Below are 26219 nucleotides of genomic sequence, written 5' to 3'. Positions count from 1 at the left end.
GCTGTAGGATGGAGCAGAATAGATACAACTTCTACCTCTGTGTCAGTCTCGGTCCTCTGGGAAGCAGAGGTGAGGATGGAGCTGGAAGTCAGAGCCTATGCAAGGAATGCCGTTGAACAATAGAGGGGAAAGGGAGCAGGAGGGGCAGAGGAGTCTCCAACCACAGTGAGCAATGAGGACAGGGCACTTGTGGGAGGCGAGGGGGGCAGGGGAGGACCCGGCAGGAGGAGCCTCAGAGGGCTGGCAACCAGTACGGGGTCCCAGAGCAAAGGCCAACCTTCAGAAGGGATCTGTGTTGGGTCCAGGTGGGGTGTCCCCCTCCAGCCCTCCTCCATGTGGTCACTGCGTGACCCCAGCCTGGAGGAGGAGGGGGCATGAAGGAGGCCAGGGGAGGCTGTCTGTCTGCTGCCTCTGCCAAGGGCGGGGGGGGGGGGAGTGCCTCCCTGGCAGCCAATCCTCACAGAGATTTAATGCTCAAGCAAGTTTGACTTATTACAGAAACTCAATAAATAAACATTTATTGGCTTGATTATTTAATAGAGTCTAATGAGTTTGGATGAATAGCATGGGTTTCTATATTATGTGGAATTTTCTGGAAATATTTTATATACATATTTCCACATATGGTTATGGATATTTGGTTTTATGTTTGAAAATTTGAAAATATTTTCTGATACGTAGAGCATAAAGGTATATCTTCAGGGTCATATGTAATTATGCCTTTTACAAAGAGTAACAAAAGCAGTCCATGGATACATTTTCTTTTCTTGCAAAATGATTACAATGTTCTAGCTGGCACTGCAGTCCCCTTTAAAGGGCCACGTCCTTTTCTCTCTCCCGATATTATTAGTTATTGGGTTGATACGTTTCCATGTCTTTTTTCTGTGTATTCATGGACACATATATGTATAAAAATGTATGGTATTATTTGTGAGCTACCATGGGTGTTATAGTTTCTTTGGCCATTTGTCTATTGATGGGGATTTGGGACATTCCTAATTTTTCAGGAATCAAAACCCTGTCTCAAAGCAACCCTGTCTTGACATCTCTCCCTAACCTCTTATCCCCCTTTATTTTTCACCTGAATTACTGCCTATCCTTCCCAGTAGAATGCAAGCCCCGACAGCGGCAGAGGGTCAGGTGGTTTGCATGGAGAAAATAAAAGATGGTGCTGCTCGTGGCCAGACCGGGATATTTCTGGCCGGGCCGTGAATAATGCTCAGCATGGCTACGCCATAACCCTGTGGAAGGAGACAGTTAAGTCAACCCTGCAGCCCCAAGAAGGACCAAAGTTTCCCGTCGTTCTGTTTGACCTTTCTACCTGCCCTGAGTGAAGGCTGCTCTTACCAGTGTCAGCTCAGCTCGGCTGTAATGCTCCCGGCTCGGAGGTAAAGATAATTAAGATCCAAATCACCCAATTGTCTTTGTTTCACAAGAGCATCCAGCCCTCGCTTGCTTCCTCACGCAGCGCAAACCCAGACCCTGCAAGGGACCCTGGATCCTCTGCTCTGCTCACTGAGACCGAGGAGCTCCTGCATTTATGGGGCGCATTTCCCCTGGTGTAGGAGGCAAAAAAGCAGGCGGTGTGAGCCCAGGTTCCTGGAGGCAACATCCCAGTGCCCAGGACGGTTCTGGGGACATGCTTGGCACTTCGCAAATACTTTTTGAATGAACGAATAAATAAATGAGGATGTTAAACTCCTGGGCCACAGGTCAGAGGGATTTTACATTTTAGGAAATACTTCCAATTGCCCTTCAAAGTGGCTATAAAGACTTCAGTGTTTGAGATCAGTAATTTCCCTTCACATCCACGGACCCTCATTATTATTAAATTTTCTAGATTTTCCAATCTGATGGAAACAAATCAATCTTGTTTTATTCACTTGTCCCCGATGAGAATCACATGGCCAGATATTTTTGATCATTTGCATTTCCCTTTATTTGAGTTTTCAGTTCATATTCTTTCTTGTTTTATCCCATTGTGTTCCTTCTCTTTTTCTTACATGTTTGTAGTAATCCCTTTCTGTTACCCTTTGTACCGTACATCCATTGTAAATGTGTCTCAATGTGTCACCGGACTTCCATTTGTCATTTTTTGCTGTCTTCATTTATTTTTTAAAAATTTAGTTATGCTTTAGGCTGGGTTCCCAGAGATAAGAATTCCTGTGCTGGGTTTCTTCAGAAAGTGCTCCTCAGGGAGAGGGGGACCGGTGGGGATTTCAGGTGGGGCCTGGCTCCTGCTGACCCCTCCAGGGGGAGGGACTCTGCAGAGAGTGTCTTGGAGTGAGGGGGCTGCCTGACCAGGGTCCTGCCAGGGTAAGTCAGGGTGGGACCAAGTGCCCAGACAGGTGCAGCTGTCTGTACGAGCCGGCATTACTCTTCGGGAGCTCAGAGACGAGGGAAAGGATTCAAGGGCATCCGGGCAATTTGCTTTCTATTTTGGGGAAATTTGCCAGGTGAGACCTTTTCTGGCAGACCTGATCATTTATTCCTGTGACAGCTCTTAGTCATCCTGTGCCTCTTGCTGCTACATTTGCTTATTGTCTGTCTGCTTAGCCGTTGCACTTCAAATTCTGACGAATAAGGTGTGCCCCGCTGTCCTCTTCTTAGCTTTCTGCAGTCTTAGTTCTTGCTAAGGTCAGTGTGGAGGCTCCGCTTGCTTCCCTCACAACCTGGCTGCACCACTCCCTGATGCAAGACACCTTATAGAAAGTGCTGGAACAATAAGAAAGCTGAAATCCTGCCAATCTTCCATTTTTCCAAGGAGAATATTTTAAAATTGCTTCTGTTCAAATCGAATGCATTAATTTTTCCATTACATGGTTGAAATGGATTTTTACTTATTTAATATACTTTGCATACATGTTTAATTGTACATGAAATAAACCAATACATTCATTTAAAGTGTTCATTTTTCCCTTTCTCTGTTGTCCCAGAACAATTTTATGTAGAGTCATCACACTCAAGCACCGTCTCCAGCATCACAGGGAATATGGCCTGCGTCATCAGAAACAGATTTCCAGAACACATTGTATCAGTTCTATTTAAAGGCTCTGAGACTGCCTTTCAGAATTCACTTATGGATGTTGATGTGCCTCCATTTCACAAATAAGGAAACTCACTTCTCCAGGGCGGCATGGCTTCCTCAAGACGCAGGTCCGACATGATGCACTTGCTTTCAGTCCTGGTCCCTGTGGTTCCACAGCCTCATTCTCAGCCACCCAGCTTACGTTTCCCTCCTTCTTAGTCTTCTTTCTGTCCAAATACTCGTCGATTGTGTCTTCTTGATGAATTTGGAAACCCTTCCCTAATGTTCCATGGAAAATCATACCCAAACTAAGTGGAATCCATCTTTTAATCTGCTAAAAACTGACATATCATATTTATCTTTCCCCACCTAGAAAGTGGGATTTGCATCATTGTATCCAAGGCTTATATATTCCCCAATAAACTTTGGTCACTTCTTGTATAAAGGTCATGTGTCCTTTCTTAAATTTGTTTCTAAATATTTTATATTTTCCTTTCTATTGTAAATAGAAATTCCTTATAAATGATTCATTCCAGGTTACTGATGGTATGGAAGAACGTAATTGATTCTAGGTATATTTATTTTATAGCCTGCAAATCCATAAAATTTTTATTAGGTCTAAAGTTTCCTAACAGAAATATGTAAACTGTCCAAGGATATGATTATATTTATCATGTTTTTAAATCTTATATTTGTTTTTTTTGCAGCCACAGGAGCGTAAATAAAGCAGAAAAATAAACCAAGATCTACTGCAGCCCATTCCAGTGCCTGGATCATGTCCAGGGATTGAGGGATGTCCCAGGGATCTCACAACAGGGACTGGAGTTCAGGCCACATGGGAATCAGAATTCAAGTCCCAGTGTGGCAGGGAGGAACATGTCCCCTAAAGATATCCAGGTCTAACACCTGCAACCTGTGAAGGTGACCTTACATGGAAAAAGCTCCTTTGTAGATGTACTTCAATTAGGGATATAGATGGGGAAATTATTCTGCATTATTCTGTTGGGCCCTAAATGTAATCATAGGCATATGTAGGGGCCCATGGCAGGCCACCCCAAAATGTGACACTTCAGCTTATTGGTTATTTTAAATATTAAGAAACAGCCGGTACAAGGACACTCAGACCCTCCTCTGTCCCCCTGAAAGCAGGAAGTAAATCTTCCACGTGAAAGGTACCTTCCCTGTGGGAAGAAGTAAAAGACATGCTTATTACCAGAGATAAGAAATTCTAAGCCAAGAATGCTGTAGAAACAAACCTTGTTACTTTTTTTCTAATCTGCTACCTCTGCCCAAATTCTGCTTTGAATTCCTTACTAATTAAAGCTCCCAAACACCTGTTTTCTTTATCCTGTTAATTCCTCGCCAAGTTGTTGTCTGTCGAAAAAGTATAAAAACTGCCTGCCTTGGACATTTCTTTAGGTATCAATTTCGTTACCGGGCCTCTGTAGGCATGTAATAAAACTTTGGGTTTTTTCTCCTCTGAACCTAGCTCATATAAATGTAATTCTTCATCCAGCTGGAAGAGCTGGAAGGGTAGAGGAAGAATTTTTCCTTTGCTGCCGATATAGAAGAGGGTTGAAGGGAGCATTAACTATGGACAGAAGAGAGGAAGGTCAGGTAATGGAAGTAGAGGGAAAGAGAGTTAAATTGTGCCAATGGCCCCAAAAATGAAGATAAAGGAGGGCCAGGAACCAGGCAATGCAAGGAAAGCAGCTCCAGGGGTGGGAGAAGGCAGGGAAGTAGACTATCCCCTAGCGGCTCGAGACGGCACACTCCAGGCTGACAACTGGGGCTCCCCCCATAAAACCCATTTTGTTCCCTGAAGGCTTCTTCATTTACCTCTTGCCATCTATTCAGCTCTGGCCCTCTTATTAATTAAGCCACAAGCACAAAAGAAATTAACTCAAATTTATGAGACAAGAATTTCTTCCCACTAAATTTTAAAACCAGGCCTTAGGCCTTAGGCCTCAGTAGTAGGTCGACTGGCATCTTCACTGCCTTTGGGTTGGGTCCAAAGCCAAAGCTAGCCACTGTGCTCCTCCTTGAACCAGGACTATGCACAAAACTGGTTTCCTATTTTGGAAGGAACTATGAGAGGAAAGTCTACTTCATGTCTAGGCCAGTCACCTTTTATGTTTTATGTGCTAAGGAATCATCCAAAACTTCCCCCCAAAACTTAAATAATGAGATTCAGAGAGAGAAGTTACAAACACCTTACTTAAACTGGGAATTTCCTCCCTGGGTGAATTTAGGGATACGTGGACTCCCAGAGAGCAGATGACAGTGGTGAGATGTGTCTCAGGAGCTCTGAGCTCTCCAGGAGGCCCTTCTGCTTCTCCCTGACATCGTGTCCTCTTTAACACAGCTCTTCATGTGGCCAGGTGACATCATCTCCGAAAGCCTCCTAATTTACCCCTTCTAAATTCAGCCACAGAAGGGGGACCCATCTCATGTCAGTTATAAGCTCCCAGATTTAAAAGGAGGAGGAGGAGAACAAGGAGAAGGACAAGGAGAGGAAGAGAAAGAGGAAGACAAAGGCCAGAAGATGGGGTCAAGGAGGAGCCCCTTGAGGCAGCTATGAGAACACCCATGTGGGTGGGTGGGCATGTGTCTGGGAAGGAGAATACAGGAAGTTCCTTGTTACCAGGAGAGAGGTGCTCCATCCCAACATGCTCTTGACTCAGTATCCTAGTTTCATTACTGATTTTAAGACTCCTTCTAATATATGTCTGTAGTAATTATAATAGTAATAATAGTCATAATATTAGCAAACACTTACGTCAAGTTTACAATAAGTATTATGGCTGCGTAAATGAGGAGGGGGTTGGGCCACAGAGAGGTTAAATAACCATCATAATGCCAACTTGTTTGCACTTGGTGGAGCCCGGATTTGAATCCAGGCAATCTGGTTCCTGAACTTATGCTCTGAACTACGACTCCAAGAGCCACAGATTCCTCTCTTCCTGTTCTAAGCAGTATAATTTTACACAGGTATTAAAAGATTTCCAATGTCTCTTCAACAGACACTGAAGTCATATTATGGGATCTATTTTGGGGGAGTGTATGAGTCAGGGTTCTCCTGAGAAACAGAACTAACAGGATATTCAGATATTGATACATTACATACACAATGTATTACTTTACATGTATATAATACATATTCTATGTAACTACACACCATATACTACATATTATTATGTCTATATCTATATATTTAAAATAAGAAATTGACTCACATAACTATAGAGGCTGAGAAATCCCATGAATGATTACCTTCCAAAGATTGATTTGATTGAGGGAAATAATAGTTCTATGGGTTGGAATTCGGCCCGTTTTTGGAGATAGACATTGACCTTGTGTCTTCATAAAGCATCTCCAGATGTTTCTCTTAATGCAGAGGAGGGGAGCTCAGAGCCTCTGGGCACATCGGCAGGTCAGGAGAAAAAGCTAGGGAAGTAAAACAGTGTAGCAGTATTTACCAAAGGGGCAGCACCTTGATGGACACGCTTATTTAAGCCTTAAAATAACATAGCAGAATTTCTAAATGATCCATCTGTTCCACTGTGGATTACAAATTACAAGTTATTTTCCTTAGTACAGATGAAGAAACTGAGCTGAGCGTCTAAGCCCCTTCTGCAGACACACGGGGGACAGCAGGTTGGTGCCGCCCCTCCCCGTGGACCAGGGGACACAGCTAAAGGAGGAGGCCTATGGGATGGAGAAGGGTCCCTACTCAATGATTCTTGTTCCTAAGTGGAATCTCGTGCGGAACAGGGAGCCGCCCACTGAGAACAGGAGAACCTACCCCTTCTCAGTGTCTCAGGCATAGACCCTAGGGCACAGATATTGTGAGAAGCAGGAGGGCGTGAGGGATTTCCTTTCCTCATCTCTGCATTAGAGTTCCTGTCTCCGTCTCGGCTTTCTCAGATTCTTCAGGACTGCAAATATGGGGTGTTGAGAACATGAGCATTCGTGGGTCCTCCCGGCCAGGGAGGTAGTTCAAGCGGGACTCAGTGCAAGCTTCCTGAGGTGCTGGTCCTGTTGGCCCCTGTCCCTCCAGCCCCCAGAGCACGGACAGACTTTCCCCACTAATCCCAGTAAAGACAGTGCTGAGGAAGGGACATCCTAACCCGTCTCTCTGCTCAGAAGCGCTGCATTTTACCCAAAGTCCCCAAGAAGAAGGGGGAGCCAAGCAGAAAGACACCAGCAGCTTGTGAGCCTTTGGTGAAGGTTCTTCCCAAAACGGATGTCTGGAGAAAGGGCCTTTACCAGTGTTCTCTAGTCTGAATGTCTGTGTCCTTCCCGGAATGTGCGTGTGAAATCCTAGCCCCTAAGGTGATGGTGTCAGGAGGTGGAGCCTTTGGGAGGAGAGTAGGTCAGGAGGGGCAGCCCCGGTGACGGGATCTGCGCTCTTATAAATGAGACCCCAGAGAGTTCCCTCGCCCCTCCCGCCCTCTGAGGACACAGAGAAGGTGTCCTCTGTGAAGCAAGAGGAGGGCTCTCAGCAGATAGCAGCCTTGGTCCTGGACTTCCCAGGCTCCAGAACTACGGGAAGCCGGTTTCTGCCACTTACAAGCCACGCAGTCTATGGCACCTTTGTTAAAGCAGCTGGAACGGACTGAGACACAGAGGCCTTAGCCCTCCTTCCTTTGTGAAGTCACGTCGGGCTCTGCAAAGCTTTCCCCCGCCCCTTTCTTCCCTCTTGTTGCCAGATTCAGTTGTGTTAGCGTCCTTTGTATCTTCTCCTCTACCGCTTCTGACTTCCAGAACCTTCGGAAGATGGACTAAAGCCAGAGCTTCTCAGTTGTCCCATGGTTTTGTCTGACTGTAAAGACGGCGGCGGCTTCCCAAGCAGGACCTCACCAGCCAGCCCATCGCTGACTTTGGGACCGTGCCGAGTCCTGTTACTTTTTCTTTTCTAGAATATTCACACTCTAGGGCAAGTCAAGGGAAGAAGGCAGAAGAAGAAAGAGCAGGGAATTTTAGTCATTGCCTTTAAGTACTTTAAGGATCGAGGTCCCACTTCCTGTCTGCACTACTTCACCGGTTTGCGGCGCTCACATCTGAGCCTGACAAGTGAGGGACGCCGATAATCCGAACACGAGTTTACAAGCTCCGCATAAGTCACATGTGTTACATGTCCCTCCCTGAGGACGCGTATTTCTGGAATCGTCAAAATGCATCCTAAGCTTTTTCTTCATGTTCCCGCTGACTGACCGGCTGGCTCCCGTAGGTTGGCCCCATCTTTCAGTGTCGTTCCTAGTGTCCTGGTATCAAGTGTGTCGCAGCCAATGCCAGATGTGAATGAGCACTGACCAGGGTCCCGTCACAAGTGAACGCAGACAATACGATATTCGCCCGTTCTGCTGTTTAATGCTGTGAGCAGCCGTAAGGGTTTAGTGAGAGTGGAATCTGGGAGAACACCACAGGGGGCTGAATCTGAGATGCTGATGGGACCAACGCTGACAGGAGAGGGTAAAGGCCCCCAAACCGGGGGGAAGATAGGAAGGAGGAGGCCAGAAGGGGCAGGGAGAGAGGGGGGTGCTCTCCTGATGAAGGCACCCCAGATCAGCATAAGCTGCTGCCTTTCCAGAAGAGCCTAGATCACACTTCAGGATGCGCCATCTAGGGCCAGTTTTGCTACCACGGTGGAAAGGAACAGGCCCTGGGGTCCTGGCCTCAGGCGGGAGTGAGCCCTGGCGGGGGCCTGGCCCCACATGTCTCTCAAGCCCAGTGCGGAGCACTGATGCTCTCCCTGGGACCAGGGCGCCCGTGTGTTCCTGCCCAATGGTCCTTCATGCCGCCAGCCATCTGCCCACGTCTCAGTCACCTGGTGGAATCAGGGTGAAGCCATCACACCATTCACTTATGAGGGTATGCAAACACATGAAGGCATGGAACACTGGATTGAAAGTAACTGGCTCTCAAGTCGTAGCCCCTGGTGTAGGAGAAACACCGGACACCCTCAGGAAAAATAAAACTTCATCCCCAAGCCCTTACACACACCTCGTGCCGGGAGGGTGGGGTCAGGCCACAGCTCAGACCCTGTGTAAGACAGAGTTGTGCCTCCGTGGCTTACACTAATACAGGACCTGTGTTGTCTCTTTGCTGTGTTCTGTGTCCTTTATATTTCAAGGTGATTCTCTTTATCCCATTTTAGAGATAGGGTTGTAAACATTTTTGGAAGCCCCGGGTACTAAGTAAAATGCTGCATATTTAAGGAGTGCTGTTGGGATAAAAGCCATGCAATTAAGAAATGCGCCGTCTGTTCTGAGATACACAGCTCACGTTTCAGATAAATATCACCCGGAATGAGTGACCGAGCAAAGCGCCCCTGTCTCATCCCCACACGCTCCCGTTTATTGCTGCATCCTGTAATGGCTCAGCCACGTATCTGGGCAGCTTCGTTAACCTGTCAGCTTGCTCATCCGCTCTTAAAGTGATGTATGGGGGAAATTCTGCCTATGCTAAATAAGACCCCTTTGCCATTACTAATAATATCACAGTGATTCAGAACATGAAGCCATTAGAATAGTAATAAAAAGAGAGACTGTCATTATTTCAACCACAGAGCATAAAACGAGGTATCTTCCATAATTATGGATATTTGCAGCTGTGGGGCATCCAGCTAGGAGGGGAGAGGCCAAGGAGCCTGCCCTGCAGGCTGCTGGTATGGGATGGGGCCGGCCATGAGGTCCAGGGCTGCAGGCACTATTTTGTCATGAGAAATAGGTGCAAGTTTGGCCCCCTCCCCTGACTGCTCTCCTGGGCCTCTCTTGGTTGCTTGGGAAGGAGGGCGCTTAATATCTACCTTTCTACTGCATTTCTTTTCATCAGACCACCCGTGCTGTGGTTACGTTTCAATGTACCACTACAAACCCTGAGTCCTACGAAATATTCCTTCACATCTACAATTTGGGTGACTAGCAACCATTATCAAATTTGCTTATCAAGGCTCTGTTTACATTTCTATTATCAAGGTGCAATTTGATTCAGGAGAAAGGTTCCTTTTTCATTAAACCCACTGGTGGTCTTTGGTAGTGTTTTGACTTAAGAGTATTGTTTAAAAACCAGCTTTGAATTAAAATATTCAGCTGATAAAAGACCAACTTTTTTTTTGCTTAAACATTAAAAGAAGAATTAACATCAATTCTTTACAAACTCTTCCAAAAAATAGAATATAGAACAATTTCAGATTCATTCACTGAGGCTGGTATTACCGATACCAAAATCAGATAAAGACGGTACAATGAAAGAAATATAGACCCATATCTCTTATGAATGTAGATGAAAAATTCCTGAACAAAACACTGACAAACTCTATCCAGCAATTCTAGAAAGACCACATATGCTGATCAATGGGATTTCACCTAAAAATATGAGGTCGCTTTAAAACCTGAAAGTCAATTAATATTGTCAATTAATAGAATAAAGACAAAACCCACATGACTCAATAGAGGCAGAAAAATCAGTTGATAAAATTCAACAACTCTTCATGATAAAAACATTCAAAAACAAAGCATTGAAGGGAAGTCTTCACCTGATAAAGGGCATCTATGAAAACCTCATATAACGTCACATTTAACAACGAAGCACCAAATGCTTTCCCCTAAACCCAGGACATGACACTCATCTCTAATCTCACTACTTCTGTCCAGTGCTGTACTGGGGGCTCTATCCAGGGCAGTTACATAAGAAAATTGCACATAATGCATGCAGATGAAACAGGAAAAAAATAAAACTATCTTTATTTGAAGATTATATAATCTTGTACGCCCAACATCTGAAAGAATCCACTAAAAAGTATTGGAATAAAAACATTCAGCAAGGTTGCAGGTTACATATTTCATATATAAGAATCAATTTTATTTATATAAACTGTCAATAAAAGATCTGAAAATAAAATTAGGAAAAATAATTCCATTTACACTAGCTTTAGAAAGAATAAAATATTTGGAAAAATTTAGCAAAAGTAGTCCAAAACTTATACTCTGAAAACTATAAAACACTGTTGAAAGAAATGAAGTAGACCTAAATAAATGGATAGATAGTTCATGTTCATGGATCCGATTTAATATTAAGAAGATGGCGGTACTTCCCAAATTGACCCATAGATTCAACACAACCCCTATTAAGATCTCAGCTGGCTTTTTTTTTTTTTCCAGAAACTGGTAAGCTGATCCTAAAGTTCATATGGAAATTCAAGGAACCCAGAATATCTAAACCAATCTTGAAGAAGAACATCTCCCAATTTCAAAACTTACTACAAAGCAAAAATAATGAAGACAATGTGATACTGGCATAATGACCAACTTAAAGATCAATGAAATAGAATTGAGGCCAGAAATAAACCTTAACATTTTTGGTCAATTGACTTTTTAACTAGGCCACCAAGACAACTTAATGGGGGAAAGAATAATCTCCAGCAAATGGCTCTGAGACAACTGGACAATCCACACACAAAAGAATGAATTTGGATCCCTCGTATATATACCGCATACATACAAAAATTAACTCAAAATGAATCAAAGCCCTTAATGTAAGAACTAGAGCTACAAAACCCTCAGAAGAAGCACAACTTTGGGCTAGTAAGATATCACAGCAAAAGCAGAAGCAACAGAAGAACTTTGAGATAAATTGAACTTCACCAAAATTTAAAATTTTGTGCCTGAGAAGATACTATCAATAAAATAAAAAGAACCGGCCGGATGGAAGAAAATTTTTGCAGTTCATATTCTGATAAGGGACCTGTATCCATAACACATAAAAACACAACTCAAAAATAAAAAGACAAATAGCCAGCTGTAAAAATGACCAAGGTACACAAATAGAAATTTCTCCAAAAAGATACACAAATGACCAATAAGCACATGAAAAGATGCTCAACATCATTGCCATCATAGAAATGCAAACAAAAGCCATACTGAGATATCACTTTACACGCACAAGAATGGCTAGAATCAAAAAGACATGATAACATGCCCGTGAGGATGGGGAGAAAGGGGAACTCTCACACACTGCTGTTGGGAAGGTTCAGTGGTGCGGCTCATTTGGAATCAGCCTGGTGGTTTCCCAAAATGCCATTGATTGGTACAGACCTAATAAAAACCAAATTGTGTGTCCACCCAGAATCTTGTACACCAATGTTCAGCAGCATTATTAATAATAACCAAAAAGTGCAAACACACTGAATGTCCATCAAGTGTTGAACTGACAAATAAAATATGGTATGTCCAGACAATAGAATATTACCCAGCAATGAACTAACAGGAATGATCCTTCAAAACACGCTGAATGAAAGAAGCTGGTTATAAAAGGCCACATATTTTGTGATTCTGTTTCTGCAAAATTTCTGGAATCTATTGTGATAAAAAGTAGATGAGTGGTTATCAATAGTGGGCTTAGGGCAGGTTGGGAGTAAGTGGGAAGTCACTGGCAATGAATATGGTGCTTCTTTTTGGGGGGATAGAAATGTTCTAAAATTGTGGCACTGGTCACATGAGTCAGAATATACTAAATACTCTTGAATTATACACTTTATTTCTAAATTTTTATTGAGGTATATTTGACATTATATTAGTTTCACGATGATTTGTGATATGATCACCATGGTAAGTCTCTTTAACATATGTCACCATAAATAGTTACAAATTTTTTGTCTTGTGATGAGAACTTTTTTTTTTAACTCCAGTATAGGTAATACAGTATTATATTGGTTTCAGGTGTACAATACAGTGATTCAACAATTCTATACATCACCCAGTGCTCATCAGGGCAGGTGTGTTTCTTCATCCCCATCACCTATCTCCCCCATCCCCTGCCCACCTCCCCTCTGGTGACCATCCCTTTGTTCTCTAGAGTTAGGAGTCTGTTTTTTTGGTTTGTCTCTTTTTTTCTTTGTTTATTTGTTTTATTTCTTAAATTCCACATGTGAGCGAAATGGTATTTGTCTTTCTCTGACTGGGTTATTTCACTTCGCATAATACACTCTACATCCAGTGATGAGAACTTATAAGCACTACTCTCTTAGCATCTTTTAAATATGCATTACAGTATTATTAATTATAGTTGCCTATGATGTATATTACATCCTCTTAACTTACTTATTTTATAATTGGAAGTTTGTATCTTCATATTTTTATACCTATATACGTATAACTGGAACTCTGTGATATTCCATGGTCTATTGTATATCCATCATGTATGTAGATATACATAAATTTTTTTCTGTTTTTCCATTCATACATTGATGAAAACTTAGGTCATTTCCACGTGTTGGCTATCATGAATAATGCTTCTATGACCACGGGGGTGCAGATACCATGCCGAATTAGTGTTTTCTTCAGATAAGTACCCAGAAGTAGGATTGCTGAATGATACAGTAGTTCCATTTTTAATTTTTTGAGGGACCTCCACACTGTTTTCCACAGCGACTGCGCCAGTTTGCATTCTCACCCACAGTGCACGAGGGTCCCTTTTCTCTGGGTCCTCGCCAACACCTGTCATCTCTTGTCTTTTGTAATGGCCGTTCTCCTGGGTGGGAGGGGCGCCTCATTGCAGTGAACTGCATGCTTTGAACGGGTGAGCTGTATATGGTGTGTGAGTTATAGCTCAGTCAAGCTGTCATTTAAAAATAGATAAAATCTCGGGGAATCACACCACCTTTCAATCCTTCACCTCATTTCCTGCTGCACTTTAATGTCTTCTCTTTCCTCCAAACTAAGCGTCGACAGTAATCCATTTATTTGAGGACTTAAATCCCATCACGCAACTCTCAGAAATGACCAGCTAACCAAGGTTTATGGGGTTACACCTTTCCAGAATAGTTACACTTTAAGATTTGTTCGTTTGTTTAAGAAATAGAAAGCTCAACAAACCAGGTTCTGCATACTTAATGGTGGAAGGTCAGCTGCCACCAGAATAATTGCAAAGCCATGGGAAGGATAAAAAAGAGGGCTCCTCAGGGCACACCCTTGATTTGTAAGTTCAGCTCCATTCCAGAACAAAATGAAATGAAGCATGCTTTGCTGGGACCCTGGACCATTTTGCAGGTGCCAGGTACATCCCAGTGGGTTCCTAGGACACCAGCTGGCTTCCATGGTACCTACAGCATCTGTGAAGTCATCCCCTCTTGAGTTTGGCTGGCTTGAGGTCTGCAATAAGACTTTGGTTTGTTCCAGTCGTTTCTGCCTGGTCCTAGTGTTTCAGAGAGACAAGGCCCACATCTGCTCATCTGGGAGCAGAATGGCCCTAGGGCCTGGGTTTAAATCCAGACGTAATCCGGGTATCTGGGAATGCAGCATGTCTCCTACAGGCTTCTCTGGATTTGAAAAGACTTGTGGAACAGCCTGAGGTCCTAAATGAAAGGAAAAGAAACAAAAATTTTGCATTCGTGTTTGCTTCTATATATTTGAATGCTTAAAAAAAACAAATGCTGGAACAATCTCTGAACACAGGTCTCTGTGTGTTTGCAACCTCATTCATTTACTTGACTTGTTATGGCCGTCCATCTTTTGCTCCCCATGGGTGCTCTTTGCACCGGTTCTAGAAAGCTGAGGAACCAGGGGCTGTGGCACTTCACAGGGGTCATCATCTTCTGGGCCCTGGCTGAGGCTGGGATGGGGGAAGACGAAGAAGAAGGAAACATAGTGATGGCAGAAGCCTTTCTCATCCCCCCAGGCAGAGCAAAGCAACAAAGATGCACATTTCCTTGATGCCTCAGGAGTGGAGTCCTCAGAGAAGAGTTCGTTCATTTTTAAAAAAGCAACAAAGAACTGCAGCCCGGTGTTTTGCTCCCACATGCGGTTAGGGAAAGGTCAGGTCTCTTCCCAAAGGCCTGGGACTTCGGGAAGGGAGGTCTTTCCATCCTGTCTGAATGTGCTAGTCTTTGCTGACTACTCTCCCTGAGGCAGGACAGCTGGGGCTTCTTGCAGAGGAAACTAAAATGAAACATGACACTGAATGTTGAGATGTTTATGACGGCTTAGCAGCTAGAAGCTTCCCCAGGTGGCAACATAGGTATTGCAAATAGAGCTGAGAAATGCACTCCAGCCACCCCGCTTAAGGCCAGTTACGGCCGGATGCCGAGGCATCAGCCTTGTTTGAAGAATCTTGTTTTCTGCCTTCGTGATGATGGAGGATGTGGCTTGTGAGCCATTTGCTTGGCAGAGCAAGATTTTATTTTTATAGACTACGTGTAGCAGAAGAACGTGCAAACACAGCTTTACGGAGGAGAGTTTTGAGAGCATTAGGCCTGCTAAAACGGGCACTGTCTCCTCATTTTTTCCTGTGCAGAAAATAGACATCTGATTTACGCTTGTGTCTCTCTCACAGTCACTGTGCTGAACTGCACGCAGGCCTTCCTTCACGTGGGGCACCCTCTCAAACGCAGGCCTTCACGTGGGGCACCCTCTCAAACGCCCCCGTCTTGGACGAGCGCCATTTACTTCCCACAGTTCCGGAGGCTGGAGTGTCTGGCGAGGACTCCTTCCCTGGCTCACGGCTGTCCCCTTGCTCTGTCCTCAGAAGAAGCAGGGAGAGAGCTCTCTGGGGTCTCTCTCCTCAGGGCACTGGTCCCATTTCTGAGGACTCCGCCCTCGTGACCCAATCATTTCCAAAGGCCCTGCCTCCATCCCATGGGGGATTAGGCTTCAACATATGAATCTGGGGGGAAAAGGACCTTCAGTGCATAGCACACCCTCGCCTCTACTCCCCGTAAGTGGGGGTTCCATTTATCTAAAGGAAGGTCCTTCGGGTGGACAGTGTGCTGTGTGGCCTTGGACCCATAAACAGCCTGAGGGGACCTCAAGGAATAAACAAAGGCTGGAATTAAAACAGAAAGCCAAGTTCATCTTTACTCCTGTTTGCACCCTTTACAGCTCTATTTCTGAATGCTCACATGATATCATTGTTATTGCCAAGTGGAAAATTGGATTTTCTATACTACTCCTTAGTGTTCACACTGGATTTTCCATCTCTGCTAATACCTGATTAAAAATGATCCATAACAGCACAAAGGAAAAAAGAAAACTTGCAGAGTGCTCTATATAATATTCAAACCAGTACATGCAAGAAGTGTATCTCCTAGTAGTTTTAGCTTATCCCTAAAGCAAAGGCGCCCTAATGTTCTCAAGAGATTTGTGCCTTCAGAGCAGTGGCATCATGATTCCATACAAACCCTCCTTTCCTCTGAGACCCACCCGGAACAGGAGAACAGGCTGGGCGGTGCATTTAGCAGAACAGAGTGCTGCATTTACATCCCAAAGAGTGGAGGCAGGTCCAGAGCCGGATGAAGCCAGGCACGCATCTCAGAGGATGGTCTGAGGAAACCCGTCTGGTTGGAACATTGTGCATGGCTGCTTTCCCTCGGAGGAGGCTACACAAGGTCTTGCAGAATTACGGGCTCCAGAACTGATGGACTGTTACAGGGTGGCCGTGCTGTCCTCACCGAGAACTCCCTTCTCTCTCTCCCGCCACGCTTCTGCCCCTCAGACGTCTACCTCCCATGCCCTGCCCTCTGTCGGAAAGGACTGCACTTGAACTTGCACTTCCTAAAACTCTGTCATTAGGATGAAAAGACTGCACTTGAACTTGCACTTCCTAAAACTCCGTCATTAGGACGGTCTTCCTCAACCATCTCTCCAACGTGCTTCTCGTTTAAGTAGGAGTCTCTCAAAAATGGAAATCGTGCTCTGTCCTTCACCTCTCAAAGGTGTTCTTAGCAGTGACTTTCACCCCCAAAGTGCAAGCAGAACAGGAAAGAGTGGAGACAGGTTATGCAGTGTGTTGTTGATGTTTGTAGGACCCCTCCGATGCAGAGGCCCTGTGGCCAGCCTGGGATTGGCTGCTGAGGCCACACAGTCAATGCCCCGAGCTCCTGGGGTCCAGTGTCTCCTGAGAACGATGCAGCTTTATAGCTCAGGAGCAAGTGCATGATCCAGGACATGTGATGGTGTGGGTAGAACATAAACAGAAGTCGAGTCCACGTCTTCTGAGTCTGCATTCACGCCCCTGACCACTGGCACGGTGGAAAATGTCAAGCTTCTTAAGAACTCATGCTTACAGTGCTCTTGAAGAAAATCTGAATGTCTCTGGTTACTCAAAGCCAGGTGGTTAGGGGATAGTGGAGAGATTTCTTCTCTCTTCAGTGACACTCTCAGGGAGATGCAACTAGATGAGGTAAATGGAAGGGTCCCAAATCAAACTCCTCCCCCAAACACCTTCCCCATCCAGGAGATGTATTTTCAAAAAAGTCCACCATTAGAGATTTGCTTCTTTGACAGTAACACATTGAATGATCAAGCTTAAAGTATAATTTCTTCAGTCACGCTCATCTACCTCAGGATGATCTTCAAGTACATAGGTTCTGTTAAGAGAGCCATATTTTCAGTTGGGATTGGAGAGAAGGAAGAGGCCAAGCACAGGAAATGCCTAATTTTTTCATTAGAATAGTACATCAGACAGGGGAGAGCATTCTTTCACAGAACATTTAGTCTCTGACAGACCTACAGCAGTCTTCATTTTTTTAAATTCCAGCTTAAAATATTTTATTTTGTATTTTGTAAAACAACTGCCCCACTGAGAAAAAGGTGCAGCATTACACAAAAGTTACATTAATTGGCCTTTGAATCCTACAATCAGAGGAAAAATTGTGATCCATCACTTCCTCTCCCACTTAGGGAACAGAGAGGGTCTCTTCGGAGGGCACGAGATGCATCCAGGCTGTTCATTCTAAATTAGTTCTTTGTGAGGTCATGGGCTGGTAGATTGTACCTGCTCCAATTAAGTCACTGTCAGGCTTCATGCTTGTCTAGGCTGTGTCTTTGGTGTCCCTTTGGACTTGGGAGGATTGGCAAGGAAAGGACTGGATCAAAGTGGAAGGCTCAGATGGTGCACCTGCCTCTCATACATTTGCACATAAAGGAACTGCCTCTCCAAGCTCAATTTTCAGCTGACCCGGGGTAGACACTCTGGGGCTTTTTCAGAGATAATACGCCACCTCGGAGGGGAAGGGGCCCGCCAAGGCTGCCAGGGAACGAACTGCTCAGTTACAATTGAAGAACAAAATCCTGTAGATTCTGCCAACTGCAAAGCAAATTTTGGAGGGGGTAGTAGATACTTCACCATATCTTTCATCAGTGTGTGTATAGCTGTGTTCTTAGAGGCCAAAGAGGTTGCAAATTCCCAAGCTCACCTGCCACATTACAGGACAACTGATTTTCATTGTTGGACATTATATATCATCATATGAAAAATATATATGCAGCTCTTAGATTTGGATTTGAACCAGGAGTCTCATTTTAAATGTGCCATTCCATCATAAACAAACCTTCCTGCGTTAGGTGACCTTTCTGCACATGGACAGTCTCCTTTCAAAGGTCAATCAGCCTCTGATAAATGTTTAAATTAACCACCTGTACGGGGAGCTTCACCATCCTGGACACTCTTCTAGAATAGCCCTGGTTTGACAAAGGCCCTCTTATGAAGCAGAGCCCCAAACGACCAGAGCTCTGGGCGCGGCCTCTGCCACCTGCCGGCACCTGCCCATCGTGGTGCCATCGAATTGCACACAGGTCCCCTGCACTGTGTCACTCCATTCTGTTGCTTTTCTTACCACAGGGGCATCACCCTTGCCACCCTCCACAGAACCCCGCCTTCACTGCAGACCGACCAACTGTGCTCAGCTCGACTGTCATAAAACTCTCCTCGGTTTCTCTCATTAGGCCAATTTCCCTTGTTTCACTCCATCCGAGCAGCTATCACAAAAATACTAAAAAACAAACACTATAGCCTGGTTGGCTTATAAAAGACAGAGATTTATTTCTCACTGTTCCGGAGGCTGGGAATGCCATGGTCAGGGAACCAGCGGATCTGGGGTCTGATGAGAGCCCCCTGCGTGGTTCACAGATGAACCTTTCCTTGGCTGTGCTCTCACGGGGCACCAGGGGTGAGGGAGCTTTCTGGGGCCTGTTGTGGGGGTCCCGCCTTCATGGCCTCGTGTAAACCTCATTACCTCCCAGAGGCCCTACCTTCGAACACTATCGTGTTGGGAGTTGAGGCTTTAACGTGAATTTTGGAGGCGCACACACATCTGATCCCTAACAGAGACAAGACAGCGGTCACTTTGAACGCCCTCCCCACTTAGCTCAGCAGAAGCTACATAATGATTCTTGTTAAACAGTTATGGAAACTCTTGGTTTGTGCCTGAGGCGGACATCGGCCAGACCATCCATCGTACCCTCCCTAACCCCACATAACCTCCCACTTTGGGATGGTGTTTCTGCTTCTGGGTTGGCTCAGTGAAGACAGGAGACTCTGGAGCAGCTACCTAGCAAAGCGAGCAGGCACCGGACGGCCGCCTCGAGTCCTGTGGCCACAGCGAGTGCATTTTCCCAGTGCGGTGTTTCATTTCTGCTAATTCTGACAAATCTCCCCTCTCCTAAGGGTAAGAGTCACTGTTGATGTTGGCAACCGCAGAACAGGGAGTAAGGCCAGCCCGTGCAGGAAACCAAGGGTGATACCTTTCCTGCTGCGGCCCCTTGCCTTCTTGGGCCATTTTAGAAGACTCCTCCCTGAATTCACAATGCAAAAAACTACATGCCCAGTTTTCCTAGGATCTAACTCGTATTTTCAGCTTCTAGCCAGTTGCGTTTTATTCATTCAGCCCATGGACATAAATCGAGAGCCTGCTCCATGCAGTCGATGTGCTCTGGGCCGGGGATGGGCAGCCCACCTTGTCCCTCTCAGGACACTTACAGGCCAGTGAGGACTTTTTCACCAGGAATCACACGTATCGTCATGGAATATGATAAGTGCTAGTTAGTATGTGGGTTAAATTGTCTAATGTTCTCTTGCATGTCTAAAACCATGTTGGCATCTGCCTCTCGGTAGACCCAGATTAACAAAAATTATAGACATTCAGATGTACTTGAGGCCATAAAAAGAGACAATATTGCTCAGCATGAATGTAGAAAAAGGAGCTCAGGTCCTTGCCCTAAAGAAGAACAAGCAAGAAATCAGAAACCCCAGGTCAGAGAGAGAGTACACTAAGAAGCAAGCTGGTTTGTGCCATAGAAATCCGGAAGAACTGAGGAACTGGAGGCAGGCACTGGAACTTCTGAAGACCCAGATGGGGATGGTGGAAAATTTGCATTAGAGCCAGTTAGTCTCTTCGGGTCTCTCCTCCTCTACCTCAGCAGAAGACTGGAGAATTCCCCTCTGAACTAAAGGGCGCCAGGCTTTACTTGGCAGGGAGCCCTACCGAAAACACAGAATCAGGTGAATGCCATCCCCTGAGTGGGGAAACCACGCCCTCCTGCGTTCGCCTGTTGGCACGTCAGTGGCCCTCCTCCTGTTCCCAGGCAGCAGATGGGAAGATTTCTTTCTAGGGCAGTTGGCTACTGCCCTCCAGTCAAGGGCTCGTCAGCTAGGTTGCCCTGGAGTGGAGGCCACCACTCTATAAGCAGTAACACGCAGAGTCCCAGGCCCTTGCATAATGTCTCACTCTGAAACACGGGCAGGCAGCCACTGATTGGGACAGGTGTGGAAGGGCCTATCGTGAAACACAGAGCTCAGAATGAGCAAACAGGAAAAAAAGAACTTGGAGGAAACAGACAATGCCGAAAGGAAGGGAAAAGAACCTTATAATAAAGCCCATTTTACTTAGTGGGTTCGAGGGATAAGAGGTTGCAAACATGAATCAAGCATGGGATCCCGTAAAAAGGGGGTATTTGGAGATCAAAAACAATCTCTTGGATATTAAAAACGTTATGGTAGACATAAAAAAGAAATTCAGTTGGCTCCTTGAAGAAAAATAAAAGTTGAGGAAATTGCCCAAAAAATAGAATACAAAGGCAAAGAAATGAATAACCAAAGAGAAAGGGACAGAAAATCACAAGATTGTTTCAGAATATATGACATCCTGTTGATAGGAGCCGCATAAAGGAAGAAGGGAACTGCAAGGGAAGGAATGACCAGAGAAAGGCCGTTTCCAGGAAGTCGCCATATAGAATGGTCCCACGGAGTTCCCAATATGAAAAGGAATGCACACCCTTAGGAAGTTTCAAGACATTGATGATAAAGACATCAAAGTATGCAAAAAGGAAAAAAATCAAATAAAGGATGGATAATCAGAATATCATCAACTGCAACACTGGTCTCACAACATAATGAAAAAATATCTTCAAATTTCTTCAAATTATTTCCAAATTAAGATGTTACATTCAGCTGAATGATGAAGTATTCACACTTGGAAAGAAATTACCTTGAAGGATTTTTCTTAGAATACAGTTGAGAGGAAGCTCCATCAAAAATAGGGACTAATTTTTTTTTAAGTATAAAATGTTGAATATGGATAGCAGAATTTTCCAAAAAAGAAAAGCAAAGGCCATGTGAAGGCAAATCGCAGGATGACCATATTACACTGGGGTAGAAAGCAGCCTGGATTGATGTTTCCAGAGAAGAGCTGTCTAAGAAAGAAAAAAGAAAATGAGAAGGGAAATTGACAGATGACTCGATGTGTTTGAGTGTGATGAGAAGACGTTCTACACAGGGAAGACAGCTTAAGGATCAATTACAGAAACTCAGAAAATCAAGAAATAGAAAAAAATGGAAGGTAGTTATGAACTCAAGAGAAAACAAGCAGTTGTTTAAGAAACAGGATGCAATCACAAAACAAAGTCTCAGTGAATTTTGATCTCATCTCAGGATATAAAATCAGTGCACAGGAATCAGTTTCATTTCTATACACCAACAATGACGCAGAAGAAAGAGAAATTAAGGAGTCGATCCCATTTAAAATTGCACCCCAAATCATAAGATACCTGGGGATAAACCTAACCAAAGAGGTAAATGATCTGTACTCAGGAAACTATAGAATACTCACGAAAGAAATTGAGGAAGACACAAAGAAATGGAAAAACGTTCCCTGCTCATGGATTGGAAGAACAGATATTGTTAAAATGTCTATGCTACCCAGAGCAGTCTACACATTCAGTGCAATCCCTATCAAAATACCATCAACTTTTTTCACAGAATGGGAACAAATAATCCTAAAATTTGTATGGAGCAAGGAAAGACCCAAAAGAGCCAAAGGAATGTTGAAAAAGAAAACCAAAACTGGTGGCATTGCAATTCTGGACTTCAAGCTCTATTACAAAGCTGTAATTATCAAGAGAGTATGTTACTGGCACAAAAACAGACACATAGATCAATGGAACAGAAGAGAGAACCCAGAAATGGACCCTCAACTCTATGGTCGACTAATCTTCAACAAAGCAGGAAAGAATATCCAATGGAAAAAAGAGTCTCTTCAACAAATGGTGTTGGGAAAACTGGACAGCCACATGTGGAATTTTGACCTCATCTTAGTATTTTTTTTTTTTTTGGACTTAAAGTCTTTTATTTCTTGGGGTATCTCCAAAACTTTGAGAGAAGGGAGACAATAAATGTATAATTTCACAAATAATCAATCCTTTACAAGTAAATTTAGTATTTCAAATACTAAGTGCTTTGTTGGGAGCAGGATAAGAGTGTGTAAGGGAAAGTTAAAAGCTCATCTTTGGTAGTATATCAATAAATCATAGCTCAAATGGAAAAGAATCAAGAAATAACTATATGTCTGCTGTTTAAAAATATGACTGCATCGTGGTCTTAAAATACCATTTCCCACAAAACAAGCCAAGGCTCCATGGAGAAATAGCAGTTTCAGGTCCTCGGTGTGGGACACATGAAATGATACTGAATCATCATGTCACACCATTGAGTAAGGGAGCTGGAGAAGACCACCAGCACCACACTCAAAGAACTCAGTGGCAAATTTGAACTTTGAGGCTCTCATTAGCCAAAGAGGGGACATTTGGAGTGTCAGCAGGGTAATAACTGCGATAGATCGAAGCATATAAAAGATGCTTATGGGGCGCCTGGGTGGCTCAGTCGTTAAGCGTCTGCCTTCGGCTCAGGTCATGATCCCAGGGTCCTGGGATCCAGCCCCGCGTCGGGCTTGCTGCTCCGCAGGAAGCCTGTTTCTCCCTCTCCCTCTCCCCCTGCTTGTGTTCCCTCTCTCGCTGTGTCTCTCTCTATCAAATAAAGAAAAAAATCTTTAAAAAAAAAAAAGATGCTTACATCCTTGTGTTCCTAAAGGTTCTAAAAAAGAATAATATTAACTGATCACAGTTAAGGGATGCTAAGGAACTAACTCATTCTTTTGAAAACTGATAAACACAGGGAAACTCCAAGATCCATCCTGACTTTCCATGTAAAGTATATCATTGGACTTCCAAATAGTGGAAGAGAATATTCACTGTATAGAAACACTCTAGCTAATACACGAAGACAGACAGATAGAATTATAATTATACTACTTGTCATCCCTAAAAAATGAATAGATCAAATTATTGATCATCAATGGCTGCTCACCTAGCAAAATGAAAGACATTCAGACATTGCGTGCCTTCCGATTGAAGAATGGAGAGCCACCTTTGAAGTAGTCTTATGGGGGAAAAAATTAAACCTGAATTTCGATCAAACCTCTAGCTCCATTTATCGCGTGGTAGGAAATACAGAGGACCATGCTAAATGATACCACAGGTTTCAATCAACAAAATCCAGAGTCTGGGAAACTCTATAGTACAAATGTCCTGATTCCTTTAACTAATAAATTAAGAGTAAACACACACACAAGAGATGAAGAGAGAGTTTATAAATTAAAAGAGATTTAGGAAACATTTCAACCATCCCCTGCCCCCCTTCAATCTGAGTTGAAAGTCTTACCTCCCTCTGAGTTCAGGGTGAACATAGGAGCCTCTGATAAGGTGCTTTCAATGCCCCCCGAGTCTCAAATATGTCTGCCCCCACATTGAAGTAAGAGCTTGGATTGCACCCTCGCACATATTCTCAAGTCCGTGATGCTATCGACAGAAGTCTCTCTCCTCATCCCTCCCCCCTGTTCTCGTCTCCCCACTGCCTCCCGGGAGAGCAGGTCTGCTTCCCTATTTCCTTCTCACTGTGTTTTGTCTGGAATACAGTTCTTTCTCCCTAGCTAGCTCCATGCCGGGTCCCTCTTCATTCACACATTGCTCCACCTCTTAGTAATCAGACCTCCAGAAACATTGACTCTGTTTCCACTGCAAGCACAAGGCCTGTCTCTTTAGGTCTGCTGAGTTTGAAGTGACAGAAAATGAACATGCAAAAGCACAGGATCGGCCGATGTAGGAGTAGGGACATGTGTCTCCCTGGCTCGCTCTCTCCCTCATGTACACACATACACACACAGGTTCACAAAGAGCTCCCCCATGCACACAGATTATTCTGTTGTAAACAGACCCCAGCAAGCCAGGCATTGATGGAATATTAAAACTGTCAGTTGCCAAAGCATGAGTACAGGAAAAACCATTATTTAAAATACGTTTACCTGGGGCGCCTGGGTGGCTCAGTCATTAAGCGTCTGCCTTCGGCTCAGGTCATGGTCCCAGGGTCCTGGGATCGAGCCCCACATCAGGCTCCCTCCTCAGCGGGAAGCCTGCTTCTCCCTCTCCCTCTCCCCCTGCTTGTGTTCCCTCTCTCGCTGTGTCTCTCTCTGTCAAATAAATAAATAAAATAAAATAAAATAAATTAAAAAAAAAAGAAAAAATAAAATAAAATACAATTTACCTGTTTATCCCCAGATAATAGAGGGGCAAAAAGTACTTCCAAATCCTATACTTCAATCCAAAACAGTCAGCAAACAAAAAGCCTCGTTTTGAAAAGGAATGAAAAGATATATTTTTGACAAAGGTAATTCAGATTATAATTCATTTCTAGCACTCAAATACTGCAGGGATAGGGAAAATGAAGCATCCGGAGAACAGAATTCAAATCTCATCCTTTTTAATACAGCATAAGTTCAAATTCATTATTATGTTTCTTGGGAAATTTCCTTCTTCAGAATATTTAATTCGACAAAAGTAAGTACACGTGTGAACTAACAGCGCGTATTAGTGAGGACACAGAATGTATACCAGTGGTTTAAATGAAGAATCGATAATGAAGGGACTCTAGAAAGCAGGGAGAGGGTTAAGGGAGCAAATAAGCAATGGTGCCTCCAGAAAGATCTGAAGCCCCGGGGGAAGTACCAGCCAGCGCGAGCTGTAGTCACAGAGGACAGATGTCTGCCTGAGATGCAGCTCTGAATGTTGGAGGAGCAGCGAACAAACAGACCAGCTCTCTTCTCACCATGGCTCTGCTTCCCCTCGGCTGAAGCCGACTGGGGTCCTAGTCTGGGAGCCCGAGAATTGGTTGTCTGCACAGGTGAGGCCCCTGGGGCGAAAGCGCAGGACAGAACAGGTGCAGGAGAGCCCACTGGAGAGCAGACTGGGAAGCCAGCGGAGAATCAGCATCACCCCGGGCTCCGCGTCTTCCCTACCAGCTACTTGTCTGCATTTCTCTCTGGACACAGTTACCTCAAGTCGTCTGCCACTTGAATGTGATCCATCCTTCTTCCTTCACCGACTGTTACCGGTATTATTTGAGCTTAATAACCCAGCTGGAAAATGCTGAGTGTTGCCAGTGTTTTAAATTCAGTGTCCAAACTCAGCAGTGTTCTGGTTAAATTTCTGGCTGTCATTTAATTTCCCAGTCTACAAGAAATTGAAGCCAGGTTACCTGGGAGTAACATGAGCAGGTCTGTGTGGCAAAAATATAGCAGTTGTCCTGGCAGATCAACAGTTAACTGAAGATTTTAGAAACAATGTTCTAAGACTCAGCCCTTGGACTATCAGCTACTCCATCCACCCTGCACGCCCTTCCCACCTCACAGAGAATATATGGATCATGTAAAACCCCAAACTTAAGAAGTTGTAGATGTCGAGCTGAATAAAGATTCTGAGGTGGGTGCATAAGAGACCACTCCTCTCCCCAGAGACCCAGACTGCGATTAGACCAGGGTAGTAGCAAGGTTTATCATTAGGGTTCAGAATTGGTAAATTCTTGAACTTCCTAATGCAAAGCCTTTTGTGCTTTATTATAAAAGGGACCCTGAAAAGATTGACCCTTAAGAAATGCACATGTGCACTAGGTTCTAATCATAACCTTATCCTTGCTTCCTGGCTTACAGTTGAAAAGAGGATGAATAAATTTTGCCTGGGATGAAGATCCGTCTGCCTCTTCTCCCTCTCACCCTTTCCTGATTAACGAAAGGACGGCTCACTGCACCGAG

At 44.2% G+C, this 26219-nt stretch overlaps 1 long non-coding RNA gene across 1 annotated transcript in view; it reads right to left on the bottom strand.

Moving 5' to 3' along the window:
- The window catches only part of LOC116639127, a 33558-nt gene extending 9281 nt beyond the window's left edge, over positions 1 to 24277 (bottom strand). The window contains exon 1 of the long non-coding RNA XR_004300770.1: positions 23798 to 24277. This is a non-coding gene — a long non-coding RNA (uncharacterized LOC116639127). The remainder of the gene's footprint in view (positions 1 to 23797) is intronic.
- Between the last annotated feature and the right edge of the window lie 1942 nt (positions 24278 to 26219).

The sequence above is a fragment of the Phoca vitulina genome, unplaced genomic scaffold (assembly GCF_004348235.1).
Source record: "Phoca vitulina isolate PV1807 unplaced genomic scaffold, GSC_HSeal_1.0 scaffold17, whole genome shotgun sequence".
NCBI lineage: Eukaryota > Metazoa > Chordata > Mammalia > Carnivora > Phocidae > Phoca > Phoca vitulina.
Note: the sequence above shows the minus strand (reverse complement) of the source record. Positions and strands in the feature narration are given on the sequence as shown.